Raw genomic sequence first — 24,671 nt, forward strand, 5'->3', positions numbered from 1 at the left:
AAAGTCTTAAATGTGTATATGTCGACACTGTTATATCATATTTTGTTATGTATTTTACAATCGTTTCTCGTCGAAGAGAGTATACTTAGCAGGCAAAACGTTTGCATGTAATCATTCTAATGTTGACCTTTGACATGCATCTTATCTTGATACCGGGACAAACATATATTTAGCATTGAACACACTTGTACGGCCAGATTACGTTTCTTGGCTCTAGTACTTAATATGCTTTATACGTGGTACTCGCATTTTTCACTACACCGGCGCATGTATTTAAACAATCTATTCTGAATAAAGTCACTAGGTGAGTTGTGTAGATTAAAGTTCTAGAGAATCTTTTATGGTTTTAAATTTCGCCATGATTGGTTGGTTTCGTTTGACTGAAATGTTTTATTTTCTTATCGTGTATTATTTGAACTCTCTTGATCTGATGTAATCTCCAGTGATGAAGTGCGTAGATATAACAACATATTGATTAGCTCCATTTATATAAATAAGTTAGAATTTTAGAAACGTTTTCAAGCCAGAAACAGTACTGTCGGTTAATGATAATTACAGAAACGTTTTCAAGCCAGAAACAGTACTGTCGGTTATTGATAATTACAGAAACGTTTTCAAGCCAGAAACAAGCCTGTCGGTTATTGATAATTACAGAAACGTTTTCAAGCCAGAAACAAGCCTGTCGGTTAATGATAATTACAGAAACGTTTTCAAGCCAGAAACAGTCCTGTCGGTTATTGATAATTACAGAAACGTTTTCAAGCCAGAAACAAGCCTGTCGGTTAATGGTAATTACAGAAACGTTTTTAAGCAATGGTAATTACAGAAACGTTTTCGATTAATGGTAATTACAGAAACGTTTTTAAGCCAGAAACAAGCCTGTCGGTTAATGAAAATTACAGAAACGTTTTAAAGCCAGAAACAAACCTGTCGGTTAATGGTAATTACAGGAACGTTTTTAAACCAGAAAACATCATGCATGTATGTATGAATGATTGACAATCAAATACTGCAACTGTTGTATGTGTCGTACCCTGGTCATTGGTGTATATTCGTTCACCACAACTGTTGTATGTGTAACACTAATACTCGGTCTGTATTCATTCACTACAACTGTTGTATGTGTGTTACCTTGATAACTGGTGTATATTCATTCACTACAACTGTTGTATGTGTGTTATCCTGATAATTGGACTGTATTCACTCTCTACAACTGTTGTATGTGTGGCTCCCTGATACTCGGTGTATAATTATTCACCACAACTGTTGTATGTATGGTACAATGATAATTGGTCTGTATTCATTCACTACAACTGTTGTATGTGTGATACCCAGATAATATATGTTGTATGTGTGTACCTTAATACTCGGTCTGTATTCTGCATGCAAAATTCTATTGGAGAACTCTCATTGGTGAGTTTTATGGTAACCCTGCAGTTTGAATATTGATTAGCCCTTGTAAGTTTATTTATGAAAGCACTTCATTAACAGTGGCTGAAGTTCACACTTTTCAGCAAAGTTAAAAATAAATACGTTTGTCTTCAACTCATTGAGGAGGTATGGGTTGAAATACGGGAATGTTTTGACGTAGGAAACAGCATAAAAATTAACACCCATTCAAAATCAAGAACTTCAACTTTATTAGGCTTATATGTGAGAAAGAGAAGTTGATAATAAGGAAAGCCTAGTTTCTAAATAACACCTTATTAACTCCATCTGGGAGGTTAATTAATTAGCTCAGTCATCAAGAATGCTAGTAATCGTCATTATGCTTTGCTGGTGGCGACATCTCTCGAGTTACCACAGACCCGAGGTATTCTGGTTGTTTGATAAATATATGTATATTGAATTAAAAGTTATTTGCCACTCGAGCTGAATAGGCTGTAATAAGGCAGTTCTCAAGGATTGGACAGATGAAATTTCTGTCTAAAAAGCTACGAAAGAAAAAAAAAGCAGTCAGTCTTTATTTCTTTAAAAAAATCTTACAATAATTGTGTAAGTATAGAACACGTGTCGATCAAAGAATGAAAAAAACCATTAGAAAACGTATGGGAAATCGTAACAGTTCCACATCACTCTAGTCTTTAAACTAAAGTGGTTCAGCATGGCCATGTGGTTAAGGCGCTCGACTCTTACTCCGAGGGTCGTGGGTTCGAATCACCGTCACACAAAACATTCTCGTCCTTCCAGCCGTGGGATCATTATAATGTGACGATCAATCCTACTATTCATTGGTAAAGAGTAGCCAAGGAGTTGGCGATGGGTGGTGATGAGTAGCTACCTTCCCTCTATTTTTACACTGCTAAATTATGGACGGCTAGCGCAGATAGCCCAAGTGTAGCTTTGCGCGAAACTCAAAAACAAACCAAACCAAACTGAAGCTTACATGTAGTTAAAAACGCTTGTTACCTTTCAAATCAATGGTTTATTTTTCTTTCTGTATTTTCACCGCCATTTGTTAGGTTATAATTTAAACTAATCGATAAAATTTTACTTGAATCATTTATTAATTATTCTTATTAACCCTACTCAGTGAAATCAAATTAACGAGAGATGGCGCATCCTTACACACATAATTATTAAAAATAATTAACAAAGATTAAACTTTACTCTAATTCTGTAACTTCTATATTAGTTGTAATATGACATCAGCAGCACTTTTTAAAAGTTTCTTATTTTGTAACTGATGTCATATTAGTTATCGTAGTTGAGAATTTATAAGCTGTTTTTCATGTGTTTGGTACTACGTTGGACTTTGGTATCTCAAAATGTCCAAGTTGTCCAAGTTCCACCACGACCTAGGCCTGGCATGGCCTAGCGCGTTAAGGCGTGCGCTTCGTAATCTGAGGGTCGCAGGTTCGCGCCCGAGTCGCACCAAACATGCTCGCCTTCCCAGCCGTGGGGGCGTTATAATTTTACGGTCAATCCCACTTTTTGTTGGTAAAAGAGTAGCCCAAGAGTTGGCGGTGGGTGGTGATGACTAGCTATCCTACATCTAGTCTTACACTGCTAAATTAGGGACGGCTAGCGCAGATAGCCCTAGTGTAGCTTTGCGCAAAATGAAAAAAACAAAACAAACTAAAACAAACAGTAAATTGAATATTCTTTGACAGATTGTTTAGGCGGAGTATTCATGATGAAACTTTATAGAATGGACGACAACTGCTTGTTGTGGAGACACTAGTGTAGAGGACGGCGTTTTGAAAGTCTTCCGCTTTTCGTGTTTAGGTCAATGAAGACGAATAGCGGAAGATTTTCAAAACGTCGTCCTCTACACTTGTGTCTCCACAACAAGCAGTTGTCGTCCATCCTACAAAGTTTCAAAATTGATTTTTTTTTCATCACGGTGCTGCCTTCTTGTCGGACTTGCTTTAGCCTTAAATCGCTAAAAATTATATCATTATGACACAACAGTTATTCTATTTTTTAAAACAAAACACTTGTGTAACTGAAATGTAAATAGATAGCTAGATGGATGAGGAACTAGATATTAACAAACTCTAATGAAACTGTTGTTATCCCTCGGTGGGCCAGCGTAAGTTTACACACTTGGAATCTTGGGCTTTGTTTCCATCTCGTGGGCAAACTGTTGATAGCCTACTGTGTAGCTTTGGGCTGTAAAAAACAACACAGAAGAGGAACATTTAGGCTTTATTTTTAAAATAATTTAAAATGAACTTTCATGAAGAAATAAACTTACTATGTATATGTTACACACTGATGTAGGTTCACAGGCACCGTGTTACCCACTGATATTCATAGACACCATGTTACACAGTGACTTAGATCCATCTACACTGTCACATAGTGGTGTACATGCGTATATACTGCATTACAGGGCCATAGACACAGAGTTACACAATAATGTAAATTTGTATACTCTGTGTTAGTTAGTGATGTCAATTCTATATACTGTGTTACTATATCACTGTGAACATACTGTATATGATGCTACATCGTTGCGTTACACAGTGACGTAGATCCATATACACTGTGTTACGCAACGATGTAGCATCATATACAATATGTTCACAATGATGTCGTTTCGTATACACTGTGCGTTACACAGTGGTGTAAGTTCATAGAACCATATTACACAGTGATGTAGCTTCACTTGCATTGTATTACCTAGTAGTATAGATTCACGCACACAAGTATAATACATTATATAGAAACGTACGCTTGTACACAACTAGCTTACGCATGGATGTAGGCTTGTAATAACCATATATACGCATTGATTATGAAAATCTACACTGGATCTATGACAGTAAAGTATCGGTAGATTAACGTTTCGGGAAATAAACCTTGTATATTACTGGACATCTTGATAATGGCATGTCATATCACACACTCGTATGTATATAATAGTAACAAGACATGAGTATGTAAGTTATGTTTTTTATAAGAAAAATGTTGGTAAAAAATAACTTTTTAATTGTTTTCGACAAAGAAGAAAACTTATATTCGTTATCGTTTATCCATTATCATTCATTCACTATTTTTTTTAGTAATATTTATTAAGGTTATGACTTATTTTGACATTCTGAAATCGATTGGTCATATTCATAAAATCCAATCTAATCGGATAATCGCCGGCTATTTTGAATTCAACATCAGAATACTTGACGAAGATATAGAAATAGTGAAAACTAAAAGTAGAGACATGGTATTGTGCCCTCTTCTAAAAACATTACGTTTGTATAGATTTGTTTTTGATTTCGCGGGTGTCATGTTATGTAAATGACTGTTAAAAGTGCAATCGAGTGTTGTCCACTCCCGCCTGTCGTGGTTGACACTTAAGTACTACTCAATATAACTGGATATTTAATCATTTAAAGGTTTGTTTGTGTACTCGAGGTAAGGCTTACGTATTCAAATAATTATTATTTGTATTTTTTTATTATTGTATTATTGTATTATTCTTTCCATTTATGAATAGAAAGAATATTCGATTTTATTATTTTGAGAAAACATTACTTGAGATAGTTGTGGCGCTTGACCTGTAATTTGAGGGTCGCAGGTTCGAAGTCTCCATCATACCAAACATGCTTGCCGTTTCAGCCGTGTTGGCGTTATAATGTGACGGTCAATCCCATTATTCGTTGGTAAAAGTGTAGCCCAAGGGTTGACGATGGGTGGTGCTGCCGTCCTTCTAGGCTTACACCACTAAATTAGGGATGGCTAATGCAAATAGCCCTCTTGTAGCTTTGCGCGAAATTCGAGAAACAAACAAACGAACCTTAAGAAATCGATTCGGACTCGATACTCTAAGTTATCGTCACAGGCCTAGTAATAAACTTCATTTAATAATGTGCAGTTAATTTTAGCATACCCATCTGTCTGCATACGTATACCCACCTACTTATTTATATCAGTAATATGAAGGTCTTTAACTGTAAATAAGTAATATAGATAGTAAGTTTATTTCGAATGCAGCGTCAACGTATTTCAGCAAAATCTTGCAAGAAAAAACTGAAAGAGCGAAACATAGTTGCTGTTTTATTTTTCTTTAAGGTCGGTTAATCTACCATTTTTATTCACAGGTATTTTTATTGCAGTTTTACCTTACCGACAGTTTTTTTGTTTTTGTTTTCATAGTAAGCCGCATTCTCTAAGGCTTATTTTTAATGAACAGAACGGCTGTTGGTATTAATGGAATCTGCTAAAATATTTTAATTGTATAAACCAGTTGATAGGTAACATTTTTGTCGGCATTTCTTTTCGACTCACCCTCGTGGTGATTCATGTAAAAAATGATGTTTTCAATCTAAGAAAGAAAGAAAAAACTGCAGTAAGGCTGGCGAATTAAAAATTCTGAACTATATATATATATATGAATGGAAAATTACTGAACACTTAATTATGCACCTCACTCCTCTTGTAACTGAGTGGTAATTTTGCAGACTTAAGAAGCTAAAATTCGGATTTCGATACCCGCTCTGAGTAGAGTCTAAATAGTCCATTACAGAGTTTGGCGCTTAAAAAGCAGGGGAAAAAACAACAAAACAGTTAATCAAACAGTGAAAACATGTATTTGGTGTATTTGTTTCTATCGTTTAATAAACCTTATACATTATGATAGTTAAAGATAATCGACTCTGATAATTTAATTTTCTTTTCTCTACCAAAATCGTATTAAATCTTTTATTACTGCCTGTTTAGTGCTTATAGTTTAGAAATATATCAACAATATATATTTTTTTAAAAGTAAATGTAGCTCCTTTTTACTTTGACGTTTTCTTTGGAACTATTTTAACTAAAGTAATGTGCTGTTGTATGAATATAAAGTCTATAGTTATATAATTATAGAATTGTAAGATTGATTAACTACAGAAATGCGTGGCTGCATAGCTATGGAAGGGTATGGTTGATTAATTACAGAAGTGTTTTTTTGTATAAAGATGAAACTGTACGGTTGATAAACTATAATAATTTACAGTTATATTATTGTAGAACTGGACGGTTATATAAGTGTAGAATTGTAGAGTTGAATAATTATAGAACTGTGCGGTTGAATAAATAGAGAACTGTGCGGTTGATTAACTATAGTAATACACGATCGTACAACTGTAGAACTTCATCGTTGTACGTATAATTTTTTACTTCGCAAACTGCAAAATTTGTTTATCTTCAGTACAATTTACCTGAAGGGGATCTTCACAACCAATCATTTCCTTTTGAAGGTCGTTTAATCTCTGAAGATGGGAATAGTGTGACGTCATTTTAAAGTTAAGAAATCAGTAAAAGCCTCAGCTTCGTCAGCTGAAATGCTAAAAAACGAGAGAAATTTGTAAGGGTTAACGAAAAGGCGTCCACGCGAAATGCCCCATCAACTTAAAAGTTAGATGTAAGGAAACAGTCTGCCGCGAAATTTTATACAGAAAATGAAACCTGTCTTTCTTCTTTTTTTTGCTATATAATTTTTATCACTGACGTTAAGCTAAGAAACTGTGTAAACTAATGGAGTAAATGACGATGTATTCCACAGGATATAATGATCTCCGTTATTTTATGATGGAATTAGTTTCAGGATACTAAAGTACTCTAACAATTGGTTTAAGGATACTAATGTACTTTAACAATTAGTTTCAGGATACTAAAGTACTCTAACAATTAGTTTCAGGATACTAATGTACTCGAACGATTACTTTCAGGATACTAATGTACTCTAACAATTAGTTTCAGGATACTAACGTACTCTAACAATTAGTTTCAGAACACTAACGTACTCTAACAATTAGTTTCAGAACACTAACGTACTCTAACAATTAGTTTCAGGATACTAACGTACTCGAACAATTAGTTTCAGGATACTAAAGTACTCTAACGATTAGTTTCAGGATACTAATGTACTCTAACGATTAGATTCAGGGTAGTAAGTTACTCTAGCAGTTAGTTTTATGATACTAATTCGCTCTAACAATTAGTTTCAGAAAGTGATAAAGTGTAAAACTCAACTATGGTTCGTATTGTAAATAAAGACAGAGGCTCTTCATTGAGTATTGTGGTGTAGTGTTTACTTCCGTATTCTAATTACACAACAATAATAATAATGTCTTACCTGTGTGTATTTTATCAATGTAGTTTGAGTTTCGACTTTATTTTACAGAAACATAAGTGAGATCATATCTAAAACATTACGTAGCTGATTCGAATTAAATTGTTGAAGAACTCGTGTTTATATACCAGATGTTACTTTCGTCACCAAATATCATGCTTTATCTTGATGTTCAGAATAATAAAACAACGCATCGTGTTCATTACATTAGTCATTTGTTTCTTCGCTGCTCTGTCTCAGATTTCCTCGTTGTATATCGTACATTAGAGACTTAATTTATCTTCAAGACAGCGTGAATTCACTAGGAAACTCGTTTTTGGTTGTTTTATTAATTTCTTGAACAACACGCGCAGAATTTTTTCTCTTTTTCTGACGATAGGGAAAAAGGCCCGGAGCGTGGCAGTTTAAACCGGTTCTCGAAATAATTGTAAAACATTTTCTAAATTTGCTTTTGCTTACAAATAAAGGAAATATTTAACCTAACGATTCCTTCTTCAATTCGATAGTATTGTAGTTAAGTCAGAGTAATTATAGATAGACATATATAGATAGAGCAGTTGTATTTATTGTAGTAAGACATTTGGCATTCTTACGATTTTTTTATAGCACAAACTTTACGACTCCTTACTGAAATAATATTGAAAAAAAAATGTTTTTCTGTGCATGTGATCACGTAGGGTTTGAGAAACACATTTCGACATAATGAATAAAATTAATACCAGTCGTAAATGCAGGGGATATTCAACTAACCCTTCAGTCTTAGTCAATGCACGGATCTTAATAGGAGAAGCCACAAAAAATTAGATTTTATTTACGTTTTTAGTGAAACCCGGGTATTCTTTTTCACGCTTTTTTTAATAATTTGTCCTACCAGGAGATAAGATGTCTAAACAAACATTCAAATATTACGACAAGAGTAAATGACAATGTAAATACACATTCGTGTGTTACTATAAGCGAACAGTGACTATACAAACCAGACATGGCCCGGCATGGCCAGGTGGTTAAGGCACTCGACTCGTAATATGAGGGTCGAGGGTTCGAATCCCCGTCACGCCAAACATGTTCACCATTTCAGCCTTAGTGGTGTTATAATGTGACGGTCAGTCTCACTATTCGTTTATAAACGAGTAGCCCAAGCGTTGGCGGTGGGTGGTGATGTGTAGCTGCCTTACACTGCTCAATTAGGGACGGCTAGCACAGATAGCCCTTGTGTAATTTTGCGCGAAATTCAAAACAAACCAAACCAGATATCCTGTTAATTAACGCCTCATGATTATCGGTCCTTCTCTCACATGATAGTCCTTCTTAACTTAAAGGATAATACCATTTACTTTTATGTTTCATGCTTTGAAGGATATATTTTTAGATTAATAATCTGTGTGCATCTTGCTATGAACCTGATTTTGAATTTGCAGGGTGGCTCACGTTACTTACTCTGGTTTTGAGAGTTCAGGGTGACTCACGTGATTTACTGTGATTTTAAGCGTTCAGATGTCTCGCATGATTTGCTGTAATTTTGAGTGTCCAGGGTGACTCATTAAAAAATAATCCGAAGCAGTAATAGTTGAGCTGTTACAAGAATTTTAATCTCGCCCAGTTAATTTTTATGATAATTTAACAACTGTTAAGTGATCTGAAAAAGTGCAAGTTATTGGTAATTCAGTCACAGGCTCGTAAATAAACATGAATAGAGATGGTTTTGTACATCTGCAGTTTATATTTCTTTTCAGTACAGAATATGGTTAGCACGAACGACAAATACATCTCAGCACCAATTTTGCATGCTTGGAATCAGATAATAAGATAATAATACATTCTCAGCCACTTGTCTTATAAAATGCTAGTTACTAATATCTGGTGTCTATCTGCAGGATGTGACGTGTTTGTGATCAATGGGGTTGTAGTCTGGGAGGGATGCACCAATTTTCTTCTCTTCAAAAAATGTGTTAGCCAAATAAACACGGTGTAGACCAAAGACTGGGCCATTTGCATCAGTATAGGGAAACACAGAGGTTTGTGGGGTGTGCATCTCATAGTGTGTAGTGTTGATGGCACCAATTCACAAAGTGTAAAAATTGGTATCCATCAATGATGCTTATTCCAACCACATTTCCCCTTTAGCCACGTGCGGTACTTTCTTTTATAAATATGTGGTTGGTTTTGGTTGCAAGTTCTATCCAGACTAGTTTAAGCTTATTACCTGACTGGAGGGTTAAAAAACAACAATTCATATGTCGAAACAATACTCTCCACACGGTGTTGCTTCACTGGATGCACTCATGGCACTCTTTGTTTCTAATTGCCCGTACACTGACATAACGTTTGCTTCCGGCTGTGAATGTTTGAATCAGTCTCTGAACAGGTACAATAAGGTACAAAATCAACAGATAGTGGGTACTTGCATATGGCTGATTATCTGATTTGTTTAAGTATTTGAGAAATTTTGATGTGAATTTGAAATTGACTTCACTTCATTCTCAGAACACTTCGAATGACCACTCAATCACCTGTGTTTCAGATCATCAGATGACTGGTTTTTGTAGTCTGTAAAGAAGAAAAGCTAATAATTATAGCTACTAAGAAATCTACAGAACCACGTTTGATCTGAAGTAATATATATCATTAAGTTTTAATTCAATCTAACACAATATCAATCCGACTAAGAAACTATTGAGAACCCAGAACCCAATATAAACAAATCATGTTAGACGAATAAAATTTGGACAGACATCCGACACGTATAACTTACTTTTAACTTAAAAATACATAACACTCCGCAGCCCATGCAAAAATTAGATTAGCCCCTCGTTTGATATATTCTTTAGTTTATCGTTAGAAAAATTGATTGTTTTAAGTGTCGTACTGATCAACATTTTGGTCTGGTCTGAATATATATATAATTATGAATAAACAATATTATCTTTTATCTATAGAAAAGTCTGCAGAAATTGCAAGTGTTCCAGGGAGGACCATGGGGGTGCTATGACATCTATCAGCATGGCCGAAACTGAACGCATTACCCACAAGATGTCGCTGCCGTTTGGCAATGAGGCACAACAACGTCAATCCCATTCCGATGACGACAGTGGCTGCGTATTAGAGGAATATACATGGGTACCTCCAGGCCTTAAACCAGAACAGGTGAGTAATGTATTTCAGTCAGTATTAGAGGAATATAGTTGGGTACCTTCAGGCCTAAACCAGAACAGGCGAGTAGTGTACTTTAGTTAGTCAGTATTGGAGGAATATAGTTGGGTACCTTCAGGCCTAAACCAGAACAGGCGAGTAGTGTACTTTAGTTAGTCAGTATTGGAGGAATATAGTTGGGTACCTTCAGGCCTAAACTGGAATAGGTGAGTAGTGTACTTTAGTCAGTATTTGAGGAATATAGTTGAGTACCCCCAGGCCTAAACTAGAATAGGTGAGTAGTGTACTTTAGTCAGTATTAGAAGAATATAGTTGAGTACCTCCAGGCCTAAATCAGAACAGGTGAGCAATGTACTTTTGTCATTACTGGAGTTTCCAAGTACACACACACACACACACACACACACACACGTTTATTTAAGTGATATCAGGCCGTCATTTTATCAACTGTAACAATACCTTTACTGGTAATGGGTCTGTGAAAAATCTTGAATACATCCATATTGTATTTTTATTTTAAATATAAACGAACGCTTCGCTTTGCTCGTAACTAACTTGTCAACATGTTTAGTTTTTTAACTTTGTTTTGCATGTTGAGACATTACACGCAGTATAAGATATCATCAGACTGGTATGACAAGCCATCAAAGCCATAACTTATAGAATCGTCGCATTGCCAAACAAGCTAATAGTGATATATTGTTCAATCACAAGATATTTCTACAATGAGTTAGATCAACGCGTTATGGCTCTATTGATTTTTAATCTACATCGTATTCATTCAAAGCGTTATCGAATTTTCGACTACACATTGAATCAACACGTTATGATATTGTAAATACATAGCTAACAGGGTCGTCATACATTGACTCGCCATGTTGTCGAAGCGATCAGGAGTGTCGTAATTCTTGCTAGGTTTGATGTCATACAATAATTATCTTATGTATACTTAAAACTATGAGGACCTAACAGGTTGATCCAACGCGAAGTCGGATGTTCTGCTCTGCGTTGAACTAGTACGTTGTGGCTTACCAATTAAATTTACTGGTATAAAACACCAAACTATTATTGTGCCACTTTTTTGTATTAAATCTGCAATGACATTTTAAATTATGTGATTTTCTATGCCTAAACTGGCAAAGCGCGATCCCTTTCAAAAGGTATACACATTGCTCTTAACCGGCTCACGACTGGCCTATATCAAAATTGTTATTCATTTTTGTCACTAAACCCTGCAGTGTTGAATGTAAGAATAGAAGCTTTGTGTTAGATTGATGTTTCAATCCAAAATTGGATCGTACATTGTTGTAGGGCCTCTTTATTAGTTTTATCCTTAGTTTATGGCAATGATACCAAGGCTTTGGTAAATCAGGACGTTTTATTAACATGAAACCAGAGCATTGGTAAATGAAATCCATTTATTGCGAAGAAACTAGGATGTTGGAAAATCGTAGCATTTATTGAGTTGAAACAAATGCGTTTTATTGAAGTGAAACAATGTCGTTGATAAATCAAGAACATTTACTGCGAAGACCCCAGGGCGCTGTTAAATCAAAGTTATTTACCGAGAGGAAATCAGAGCACTGATAAATCAGAGACATTGCAAGAAAAAAAATAGCACTGTAGAAACGTTTAACATATTTTACTTTTAGCCATTTATTGATATGAGTCTAAGGCGTGACTTTGTAGTATAAGTTAAGGGCGTTAATGATATTAGTTTTATTTTTTATATTAAAAATATCCACGAGCAAACAAAGTGAATGTAATATTAGTATCGATGACGTCATGTGTTCTATGTACATGAATCGATTCTTGTTTTACAGACTTCTTGTAACTTACAAATGTTGAAATTGTATACGAATGAGTTTCATTACTCAAGCGAATACATTTTGACGAAGAGGTAACCAAATTCGAGTCATTTTCAATCTTTTGCATGTTAAGCTCCTAATTTTATTGTTTTCTATTTGTTTAGGCTGAGTGCGTTACCACTGAAGAAAAAAAATGTGCCCTATACTTTGGAGCCGTGTGTGCGTTATAAGAATGAAAGTCAAACCCTCCTTTCGATAGGAGTAGCCCACAAATTGGCTGTGGGTGATTTTGACTAGCTACGAATATCGAACCTCAATGCTATCACTTCAAATGTAGGAACAGTTAGTAAAATTAGCCCTCGTGTAGCTTTACGCAAAATTTAACAAACAATTTCTATTCGCCAAGTAATATATATATTAATATCAAAGAGATAAACCTGTAATTTAGCAATCATCTGATTGAAAGTGGATTGAGATAACACAGGCATCATTATTATAGCGAAAATAAAAATCATTAAAAAAACGGCCATTTTACCTGAAAATCTTAAGGCTTATAACCCATGATGGGCACAGTACAGATAGTCCACTGCGTAGCTCTATGTTTAATTACGAACAAACAAAGATAAGCTGGAAAAATAGTTTTTAAAAATAGAGATAAAATTCACTACGTTTTTAGGATTTAATGTGCAAGATGTCTGTTTTGTTTACATGTTTGAACATCAACATAATAAATACAATTGTACCAGTTAGAAAGACACGTCGACCAGATCGACTTCGGAAGGTTGTCATCCATGGCCTCTTCCTGATGCAAATGTTAGTGTCTTTATAATATGCTCTGTTCTTTCAACTGTGTTTGGTTATGTAAGGTTTATTTGTTTGTTTCGTTGCAATGAATAGTGGAATGTGCGTGACTTTAGTAATGTCCTCAAGGCTGAAAGAGCAAGCATTTTCGGTGGTTATATAAAAATTGTTATTGGAATATCCTGGATAGCTTGTTTGTATGGAAATGGTTTACGTATGGTCTCATTATGATATTTATTTTAAAATGCACTTCTCGTGTGTTTCTTCTAGGCCACACATAAATCTCATAAATTTCCAGTAATAAACCGTTTCTTGTTGTCAGTGGACATTTTTTTTTTAGGTCCGAAATCTAATTGAACAAAACTTGTTGGTTTTTTTTAAGGCCAGTACACAACAAGTATCTAGGTAGCATTAATCAACATCATTAAGCGACGGTGAAATGATATCAGAGTTTTTACTTTGTTCATATATCATTTATGTCATTAGTCGTTTGTTGTTGGTTTTTTACCCACTGAAGATAAAGTAATGATGGAAGTGTATTTATCATGAACAAAGGTTGGTTTAAGAGCAGTGACGTATGACATTTTAGAATAACTTACTCTATGTAGCATGTTATTAATAAGGAATGAGACTGGAGAACAAGAAGTCCCCTAGACACGCCTTTCTGCCGCTTATGCGTCAGGAGTTAGAGAGGGGCCGTCTCAGTTTCAACGCCCCCGAGGCCAGTTTGGAGGGTGGTACCTGAGTAATCAATCCTTGTGTTGGAATGTGTGCACTCCTTTTATCTTTCAAGTCGGAGATGGCTCCCAGCTCCAAAAAACTTGAACTTCATATTCAGATCTCTGTGCTACCTACAGAACTACCCTAACTTCCCATACCAACTAATGTAACTCATGAATAGTGAGCTACTTGTCTAAAATGTAACTAGTAAAGAAATATGTATAGCAACTGACCATTAGCAACGACTATAGCTGATTAATAGTGACTGACTGTTAGTAATTACTGTCGCTGATAAATAGTGACTGACTGTTAGTAATTACTGTAGCTGATAAATAGTGACTGACTGTTAGTAATTACTGTAGCTGATAAATAGTGACTGACTGTTAGGAATTACTGTAGCTGATAAATAGTGATTGACTGTTAGGAATTACTGTAGCTGATAAATAGTGATGACTGACTAGCTGATAAATAGTGACTGTAATTACTGTAGCTGATAAATAGTGATTGACTCTTAGTAATTACTGTAGCTGATAAATAGTGATTGAGTGTAGCTGATAAATAGTGATTGACTGTTAGTAATTACTGTAGCTGATAAATAGTGATTGAGTGTAGCTGATAAATAGTGATTGACTGTTAGCAATTACTGTAGCTGATAAATAGTGATTGACTGTTAGGAATTACTGTAGCTGATAAATAATGGCTGACTGTTAGGAATTACTGTAGCTGATAAATAGTGACTGACTGTTAGTAATTACTGTAGCTGATAAATAGTGATTGACTGTTAGTAATTACTGTAGCTGATAAATAGTGATTGACTGTTAGCAATTACTGTAGCTGATAAATAGTGATTGACTGTTAGTAATTACTGTAGCTGATAAATAATGTGATTGACTCTTAGTAATTACTGTAGCTGATAAATAGTGATTGACTGTTAGCAATTACTGTAGCTGATAAATAGTGATTGACTGTTAGGAATTACTGTAGCTGATAAATAGTGATTGACTGTTAGCAATTACTGTAGCTGATAAATAGTGATTGACTGTTAGGAATTACTGTAGCTGATAAATAATGGCTGACTGTTAGCAATTACTGTAGCTGATAAATAATGGCTGACTGTTAGGAATTACTGTAGCTGATAAATAGTGATTGACTCTTAGTAATTACTGTAGCTGATAAATTGTGATTGACTGTTAGTAATTACTGTAGCTGATAAATAGTGATTGACTGTTAGCACTTACTGTAGCTGATAAATAGTGATTGACTGTTAGTGATTACTGTAGCTGATAAATAGTGACTACCTGTTAGCTGTTACAGTAGCTGATAAGTAGTGACTAATTATTATAATCTACTGTAGCTGATCAGAAGCGACTGAATATTAGCATCTTTTGTACGTGATAAATTGTGATTAACCATTAGAAACTACTGTCGCTAATCAGTAGCGACTTACTGATATGTAATAACTTGTGTAAATTATCAGAAGTGAATCATATAAAAACTTGCTTGAAACAAACACTCTCTATAGCAACAGTGACGCTCGCGAGTAGTGGTACTTTTATAATATTATAGCTTGTTTCTTTAATAGTTTATTTATAATAACACCTAATACATCTTTTTGCACTAACTAATCCACGAGGAGGCGCTGAGCTGTATGAGGTATCCTGGAGCGGTTATTATTTAGTCGTATAACAAAAATGCTGTATTTTTATGTCTGTAATTAGTTTCAAAGCTAGAGTAATAATATTATTATTCTGTTTTCCAAGTCTGTAAAACACACAGAATACTTCGTATTAAATTTCATACAAGTCTGTTTGTTTGTTTAAAATAAAGCACAAAGCTGCACAATGGGCTATATGTGCTCTGCCCACCACGGATATCGAAACCCGCTTTTTACCAGAGCCCACAGACATGCTGCTGTGTCACTAGGGGGGAGGGGCTCATATTAGTCAGCCCATACTTCTGTACCGCCCTGAGGAATTTATTTGATTCGAGTTATTTTGCTTTTCCTTGGGTGGGAGCTACGATCAAGTTTTAAACTGAGGTACTTTTCCATTGGCACTCACCATAATTATATTGCATTCTATATAGGCCTAGCGATATTCGTAGGACTTAACGTCTAAGCAGCGATTCTGTTGGAACGAAATACTGGTTTCTACCCCCCCCCCCACCTCCGGAAAAAAAGTTCGCCCGAACGTAAATCTAATTATACAACATTACACGAATAAATAAATCACATATATAATCTTTGTTTAATTAAGCCTAAAACGCTTTTAATACTAATTTTAATTACAGGATAACAAAAATAAATCTATATAAGCATATACAACAGGAGGAAAATTTATAATTTTACATGTTCCAGAAACAGGACATGATTTATAGTGATTGTTTTTATATGTTTATCTTTTCTAAACATCTGTTTGTCCTTGGACTCCGTCTTTTAATAAAACCATGTTTTCCTGAGGGTACAAACGCTTATACAAAACTGAAGTCTTAGACCATTTCGTTTTCGACTCTTGAAATGAATACCTAATTAAACTTTTATTGCCCATCGTTTGGCTAAGTTACAGTTTTATTACTATTGTAGAACCGTTGATATGGATGTGGGCTAAAAAAATGAATTTAAAGCATTTCGTAATCTCGACGATAGCTCACGGCGTTTTTCATGTTAACTAACGGAGAATTTGCGTCTGTAGAAATAAACCTAGTAATTCTAAATTTATATTTTCCAATGGACGTAAAAATAACACTAATGGTTTGAAGCCTGATTTAAAAGGTGTAGTTTCCAGTGGATCATTCAATAACTCTAAAAATGCTCTTTTCTCTAAAACGAGATCGTGCTATGTTCGATTTCAGGCTGATACCAAAGCAGTCTTTTATTATTATTTTAATATCACAATCACTAGCTAAATATAATAAAATAAGTCATAGTTACTAATGACGTATATCATGGTCTACGTTGATAGCATTCCACTTCTTTGAGGAATACTAAAAAACACTAGAATAGTAATAAGAGAAATCAACGTCTTTAGACTGTATATGAAATCCCTTATCTGGTGATATGAAACGCGTGAGTTGTTACCTAATCAAGTCTGAAGTTTGGGTATGTCCCTGTCCTGCAAAACCCTCTAGCCACAATATTACATGACTGATAAGAGCTATGACCTGTCAATTTTCTTTAGAAACAATCTATATATTGAAGAAGAGATGGAATTGTAAATGGGATGTTTAGCCTAACTAATTTTTTTTTTTAAAAAAAAGCAGTGTTATTCGTTATATACCAGCTATGAATTTATATCGCTGGTTAGGGTTAACAAGAAAACAGTCAAAGAAATCGTTCTTGGATTTGTGATTGTTTTACTCGAGGTTTATATTGTTTTCAACATGTTTTTTGTTATTTAAATTTACAGAGATTTTAACGATCATTGTTGTTTGTTTGTTTTGATTGCTCTAACTTGAAAAGTTCTATTTTTTTTACTACAAAAATGAGAAACATGAGGCCTAAAATCGGTACTTCGTGAATGTTCTGTAACTAAATTATGGAAATTGGTTTATGAATTATAGAGTTATTTGTTCTGTCTAAACTTCAGGAAAATTGCTATTTTTGAACACTTTATTCGTCAATCAGGGATACGAGAATCATTATACGTTATTGAAATGTGTTAGGGTGGAGCCAACTCCTAATTTGTCAATCAAATATGAGAAGATTGTTATACGTTATTAAAATATGTAAGGGTAAGGGTTACAACTCTCTTTCTCATGGAGTGTTTCGACTAGCTTACCTCCCAACTTCGTTGTCAAAGCCTATAGTAGATATAATAAAGGTTTCTTAACTAGTTTTAGGCATAGATCAAAACTGTAACAAAGTGTAATTTCTTCATGCACTTGGCTAATGTTTAGATATATATATTTATAAACACACACAGATATATATATGAAGAATGAGTACGTTGTGCTAAAACAAGTTGGGAACTCAGCCAGTCGTGATAGTTTATGTTGCTACGTCTTGTCATGATTTGACGATCGTGCACCTTAACAATAACCATACAGTGTAGTTTCCATTGCAAAATACTATGTTAAGCATGTCGCATTCAAAGCACACCCATCCTTTCTATAAGCCATGTAGTGTTCGAGGGCGACGTTTTCCCATCACTCTTTTCAATTGTCTTATCGCACAGAATGGTGAATTACTCAGTGTGTCTCCTATGGAATGGAAATGAATATTCGTTTCATTCTCTAGTTACATGAGGTATGCGACGGTTGAACTAACTCGTATGCACGTGATGTGTGTCACTTTTCAAACGAAAATCCTTCTTTATTGCTTTACGAACTGTTGCATGGGTCACGTGAAGGGCTTTCGCCACTGACCTTTATGATCGTGGATTCTCACCTTTTACAATAAACCACAATTTGCTTACTACGACCGTCGTACGACTTCTTGTAAGTCCCTTTCTGCATATTTCTGGTACCCTACGTTAATCTATGTTCCTTTGTTTTCAGTGCCATTAGATACAAGAGATACACATAGTCTTAGTAATTATAAATCCCCGATCTGAAAACATCTTCGTGACTTGAGTGTATGAATACTTGACGTCGGAAAGAGCTATAATACGTCCTTCCCACAATTGGTAATATTACTTACCTCAGGCAACGCCAAATAATTTCAAAAAGTTGTTCCTCCGCAATTTTATATCGCCCGTAAAATTCACGTGACTTACTGAGCTGCATATTCAAAGTCATATTAATATAACACATTCAACCCCTGCATATTTATAAATACTATATTACGTGTAGAGAGTATAGGGAAGGTGTTGAAATAACTAATTTATAGTTTGTTTTTACATTTTATGCTGAAATCATATTTTTCAGATATTAATCAAAGTTACTTCATTATTTAATAATCGATTTTCATGTAACAAACTTGTTGTGTGTATTTTCCTAAAGGTGATGCTAAAGTAATATATTACTTAATAAATATTTTCGTTTATTATCATTCTGAAGTTTTACTTTGCGAAAATAACACTTCCTTATTGAAGGTTCTCCAGTGGAACAGTTGCATGTCTGCGGACGTACAACGCTAGCAACCGGGTCTCGATATCCGTGGTGGGCAGAGTGCAGGTAGCCCATTGTGTAGCCTTTTGCTTAACTTTAAACAAAGTTTCTGAAGGAAAAATTCCGCTATCGGGTGTATTATTTTGTGCGTGTTCGCGCAATTATAACGTAGTTCTACAACAAGGAAGCATGAATATCAACGGATACAAGACATTTATTAAGCTAACAAGAACGTCGTGTCAGCCAATATGTGACTTTATATCTCTAAAGAAACAGACTCAGTAGATAACAATACTTCACAAACACAAAAATAATTACGTTTGTTTGTTTTATAGTTTTGCTCACAACTATACGAGGGACCATCTGTGATATCCATCCCTAATTTTGAACCGAATCACTAGAGGGAAAACAGCTTGCCAACAGCATCAACCCGCCGACTCTTTTTGTGGAATCATATGATGTTATGACGTACCCACAGCCTTACAGTCCCAATCCCCTTTTGTCGGCAACAGGTCGCAAACAACGAACCCTCTGATTAACGGTTCACCCATGCCAACACCTTGGCTACGATAGTCCTTACTTTTTTATTTGCGCTTGGTTTATTTCTTTTTTGAATTTCGCGCAAAGTTACACGAGGCCTATCTGCGCTAGCCGTCCATAATTTAGCAATGTAATAGCAAAGGGAAGGCAGGCAGTCATCACCACCCACTGCTAATTCTTGGGCTACTCTTTTACTAACGAATAGTAGTATGAGCTGTCCCATTGTAACGCCCCCACGGCTGAAAGAGCGAGCATGTTTGGTGTGATGAGTCGAGTGTCTTAATCACCTGGCCCGGCATGGCCTATGGCGTAAGGCGTGCGACTCGTAATCCGAGGGTCGCGGGTTCGCGCCCGCGTCGCGCTAAACATGCTCGCCCTCCCAGCCGTGGGGGTGTATAATGTGACGGTCAATCCCACTATTCGTTGGTAAAGAGTAGCCCAAGAGTTGGCGGTGGGTGGTGATGACTAGCTGCCTTCCCTCTAGTCTTACACTGCTAAATTAGGGACGGCTAGCACAGATAGCCCTCGAGTAGCTTTGTGCGAAATTCCCAAACAAACAAACAAACTTAATCACCTAGCCTTTGCGCTTCGTAACATGGAAAGATATATAAATTACAGTGGGTGTTCTTACGTCGTTTTTAGTACAATGTTAAATTGAACGCGAAATTTCTTCTAATTACAAATAATAACCAATTAAATATTTGACAAAAATGAACTATGAATTTTGATTTGCTGTTCATGTATATTTAGTACAAACTTAGTCACAATTAGATATGCCTTATTGTGTTAGTAGGTATGTTCCTTCGGTTGTTTAACATAATATCAACTCTATCCCCAGTGGCACAGCGGTACATCTGTGGATTTAAATCGCTAGAAATCAGGTTTCGATACTCGTAGTAAGCAGAGCACAAATAGCCTATCATGGAGCTTTGTGCTTAATTACGAACAAGCATAATTTCAAAGAGAAATGTTTCACAGCTTGTGAAACTGTTTTTTATTATGTACAGCTTGTGAAACTAATGTTTTCTATTATGTTTCTAATATACAAGCGTAGAAAAAATTGTTATTGATAATTTACATTAAATAATGCTGCTAAACAGATATCACAAATTATATACAATACTGTTTTGGTATGAATTTCGCGAAAAGCTACTCGAGGGCTATCTGCACCAGCCGTCTCTAATTTAGCAGTGTAGATTAGAGGGAAGCCAGCTAGTTATCACCACCCACCGCCAACTCTTGGGCTACTCTCTCATCATAAAATAGTGGGATTGGTTGTCACATTATGACGCCCCACAACTGAAAGAGCGAGCATGTTTGGTGTGACGGGGATTCTTTGGTATACACTAAGATTACTAAATGAAACGTAACAATTGTTGTAACAAAGATTATGTGCTAACCAAAGTTTTCTGAGACAGAAAACGTTCTGTATTTATCATTCGTGTCAGTGAATAATATTTTATGCACAAAAGATTTGTTGATAAACTTAGTCAAATAACAACGACAAAAATCCCTTTTACCAGTAGAGTTATATCTATGCAAGATTATCTGAAAGGTAAAAAAAAAATCTCAGAAATGACCTTCGAAGATCACTCTATTTATACCTGCTTATTTCTCAGGAATGTTTCTCCAAACACGACGTGAAGTTAGGCACAGGAACTATCAAAACGTTCCCCTAGTGGGAGTTTTAATTATTACTTTCTTGGTCGCTGTAATTGGAGGGTTAGGACGATACTTGCCAGGTGGGTGAGTTGATTTATTCAGCGAACGCTTGTAGGAAGAGTTCGGCGTGAATGATCACGTGATATCGAACTTTAACGTTGTTTCTCGATTCTGGGTTTAAATCCATTAGGCAAAACACTTTGGAGCTGTTGGCTCGGGTGAATAACAAAATGTCTGATTTTAATTTTTTTTATATTCACATTTATGATGTTTAGAACTCCAAAACAACAACAACAAAGCGAATGGAAAGAACATAAAACATTTGAACCTTTTGCTGCATTTTAAACAAGAAGTTTACAATTATTTGGGTTTCTGAACTGAATGCAGAATCACAAGAAACCTTTTAAAGTTTACCTTTGTCTTTAGAAGTCAATAACCCTAACGAGGCCAAAAGAGTCTTCGTTTTGAGTGAGTTGTCTTTCAGTTTGATTATTCCCCAAGGGAATTGATTCAGTTTCTAAATAGATTAACAAACCTGTTTCCCTAGTTTATAATTTCAAATCGAGTTTATGCTTTTAAATGAACAATACTACATATCATGTTCTGTCAAACCCAACTTCAATTAATAAGTAAAACAAAGTATAGGCATGTATTTACCTGAGGTAGAGAAGCAACTTCTAATAAAGAGAGACTTAGAGTGAGGAAACACTTGTCAGAAAACTGAAAAAAAAACAACGACACCTCTAATAAAACCGATTAATAAAAATACATGATACAAGGAATCACGGAAGAATTACTCAAGTAATTTAAAAGTTCAAGCAAGACATCATTAATAGAATGGCATTATTATCATAAGGGTCTTTATATATAATTAGATGTATTGTCGCAGGGTTTCCGAGAATTATCTGTTTCAGGAATAAATAAAACCAAAATTGATGGAAAGAAATGTTTTTGTTCCTTGCTTTTTTGTATATCACAAAGTGTATAATTGAATGTGGTATTTCAAAACATAGTAAATTTATTTCTAATGTCTTATGAAAATAATAACTATAATCGTTCTTCGCGAATTCGTTGTTGTCGTATGTAAAGGCTTATAGAAATCGTATTTTTATACCTAGAACAAAAAAATCTAAAATGTTTGTTTTGAACTTCGAGCAAAGCTACACGAGGGCTATGTGCGCTAATTTACTAGCGTAAGACTAGAGGCAAGGTAGCTAGTCATCACCATCCACCGCCAACTCTTGGGCTACTCTTTTACTAACGCATAATGGAATTGACCGTCCCTTTATAATGTCTCTACGGCTGAAAGGGCGGACGTGTTTGGTGTGACGGGGATTTGAATCTGTGACCCTCAGATTACGAGTCCAGCGCTCTAACCACAAAGCCATGTCGGACCAATCTAAAATGATAGCTAGGCATATAAATCACATAAAACGATACTTTAATGTAACATGCGTTCGTTTTACTGGCGTCACCACAGTACAAATTGCAACGTTAAGAGTTTCTTGTGTGACGTCATTTTAGTTTCTACAGATTGACTGATATACTGTATGCTGGTGCAAGTAGTTAAACAGTATACTATTCACATAGTTGAAGTAAAAGATAAGGTTCTCACAAAATTTTATTGTTGAATTGTTTGTTTGAGGGTTGAGGATAAAATTGCACAATGGGCTAACTACACTAAGCCCATTGCATATATCGAACTAGTAGGACAGAAGGACTAATTATTCCCTTAAACAAATTAAGAGAACTCTGAATTACTGGCTCCTATCTTATAGAGAGTTTTTTGGTTCCTTCAGTGGTTTCCAGCACCCCACTACAAAAATTGTACCAGTCGTAGTGTCTTTACCCCCAACACATTCAACTCGACCCAAAATAGTATTGCTGGATCGAACACATAATTTCAGCGCTATAACCTCCTGGAACTTGCTGCTAAGCCACCAGTTATCGCTTCCCTAGATGGACATTGCAAGCCAGCACAATAATGTATTAACTCATGGATTTAACTTTTTTATTGGACACTTGCGTAAATTCTATTTTTTCTCTTTGTGTCTTTTTTCTCTTTGTGTTGCGGATTCGAATCCCCGTCACACCAAACATTCTCGCCCTTTCAGTCGTGGGAACGTTATAATGGGACGGGCAATTCCACTATTCGTGGGCAAAAGAGTAGCCCAAGAGCTGGTGATGGGTGGTGATGACTAGCTGTCTTCCCTTTAGTCTTACACTGCTAAATTAGGAACGTCTAGCGCAGATAGCACTCGTGTAGTTTTACGCGAAATTCAAAACAAACAAACAGTCTGGTTGAACAAAAATTGCTGCTGTACGGTCAGTTTGGCACCATCTTTATAGTTACGCAGCCAGCATTACAAAACAAACGATGGTGGCTGAGACAGTATGTTATATAATAATGAAAGAAGTCAGTATTCTAATCTCTTAGCTACGGCTCTTAACTTTTACTTATCTCACGCTGTTTTCTCATCATAATTATTTTGCACAGGATGATAAACTTCCGTGAGAATATTTCTAAATTGAAAATGAAGAACATGAACAAAACAAAAACGTTCCAATATGGCCAAATTGTTAGAGCGCTCGACTCGCAATCTTAGGGTTACGGGTTTGAATTCCTGTCGCACCAAGGATAGTCGCTTTTTCAGCCGTGAGGGCATTATAATACGATAGTCAATCCACTATTCGTTGGTAAAAGAGTAGTTCAAGAGTTGATGGTGGGTGGTGATGACTAGCTGTCTTCCCTCTAGTCTTACGCTTCTAAATAGGGACGGCTAGCACAGATAACCCTCGTGTAGCTTTGCGCGAAGTTAAAAAACAAACAAACGTAATTGTTCTTTTAGAGCAAATTCTTGATCTGTAACACAAATACATATTCTAACATGATACGAATTTACGTGAAAATCGAATAGGTTTTTTATGAGTTTGAGCCGAAAACAGTTCGAAGAATCATTCATTGAGATATAACTTTTTTCAATACTATGTTTTTCTGACTACCTTGATCAGAAATGTACGGGTAGTTAGTATGATACAATAGGTAGAGAGCATGATACAAATGGAAAGATAACCCAAAACAAAAATGTATGATTCTAAACAAACAAAAGAAAACTTTATTAATGGAAAATTTAACTTACAGAACAAGGATCGCAGACAACTATTTAACCACATCTTACTTGTCTGTTGTTCGTAGTGAAGCACAAAACTGTACTGTGGGCTATCTATGCTGTGCCTGTTACAAGTATCTAAATCCGATTTTTTGAGTTACAAACCTACAGATTTTCTATTAAGCCATTGTGGGGGGGTAACTTAATCTGTGAACTTTGATTATATTACCTGGAAGAATTGTTAGTTATGCACCAATTAATATGGACCTGTTG

At 35.5% G+C, this 24,671-nt stretch overlaps 1 long non-coding RNA gene and 1 pseudogene across 2 annotated transcripts in view; one reads left to right on the forward strand and one right to left on the reverse strand.

Moving 5' to 3' along the window:
* The window catches only part of LOC143236078 (uncharacterized), a 314,870-nt pseudogene that overhangs the window by 226,250 nt on the left and 63,949 nt on the right, over positions 1 to 24,671 (forward strand). The window contains exon 3 of the transcript XR_013019440.1: positions 10,498 to 10,705. The product of XR_013019440.1 is annotated as an uncharacterized LOC143236078 (transcript). The remainder of the gene's footprint in view (positions 1 to 10,497; positions 10,706 to 24,671) is intronic.
* On the reverse strand, positions 1,692 to 24,543 carry LOC143236079 (uncharacterized). The gene is made up of 4 exons (XR_013019441.1): positions 24,429 to 24,543; positions 21,946 to 22,008; positions 3,500 to 3,615; positions 1,692 to 1,934 (listed from the first exon to the last, which is right to left on the reverse strand). It is a non-coding gene; the product is annotated as an uncharacterized LOC143236079 (long non-coding RNA).

Source organism: Tachypleus tridentatus, chromosome 13, assembly GCF_004210375.1.
Source record: "Tachypleus tridentatus isolate NWPU-2018 chromosome 13, ASM421037v1, whole genome shotgun sequence".
Lineage (NCBI taxonomy): Eukaryota > Metazoa > Arthropoda > Merostomata > Xiphosura > Limulidae > Tachypleus > Tachypleus tridentatus.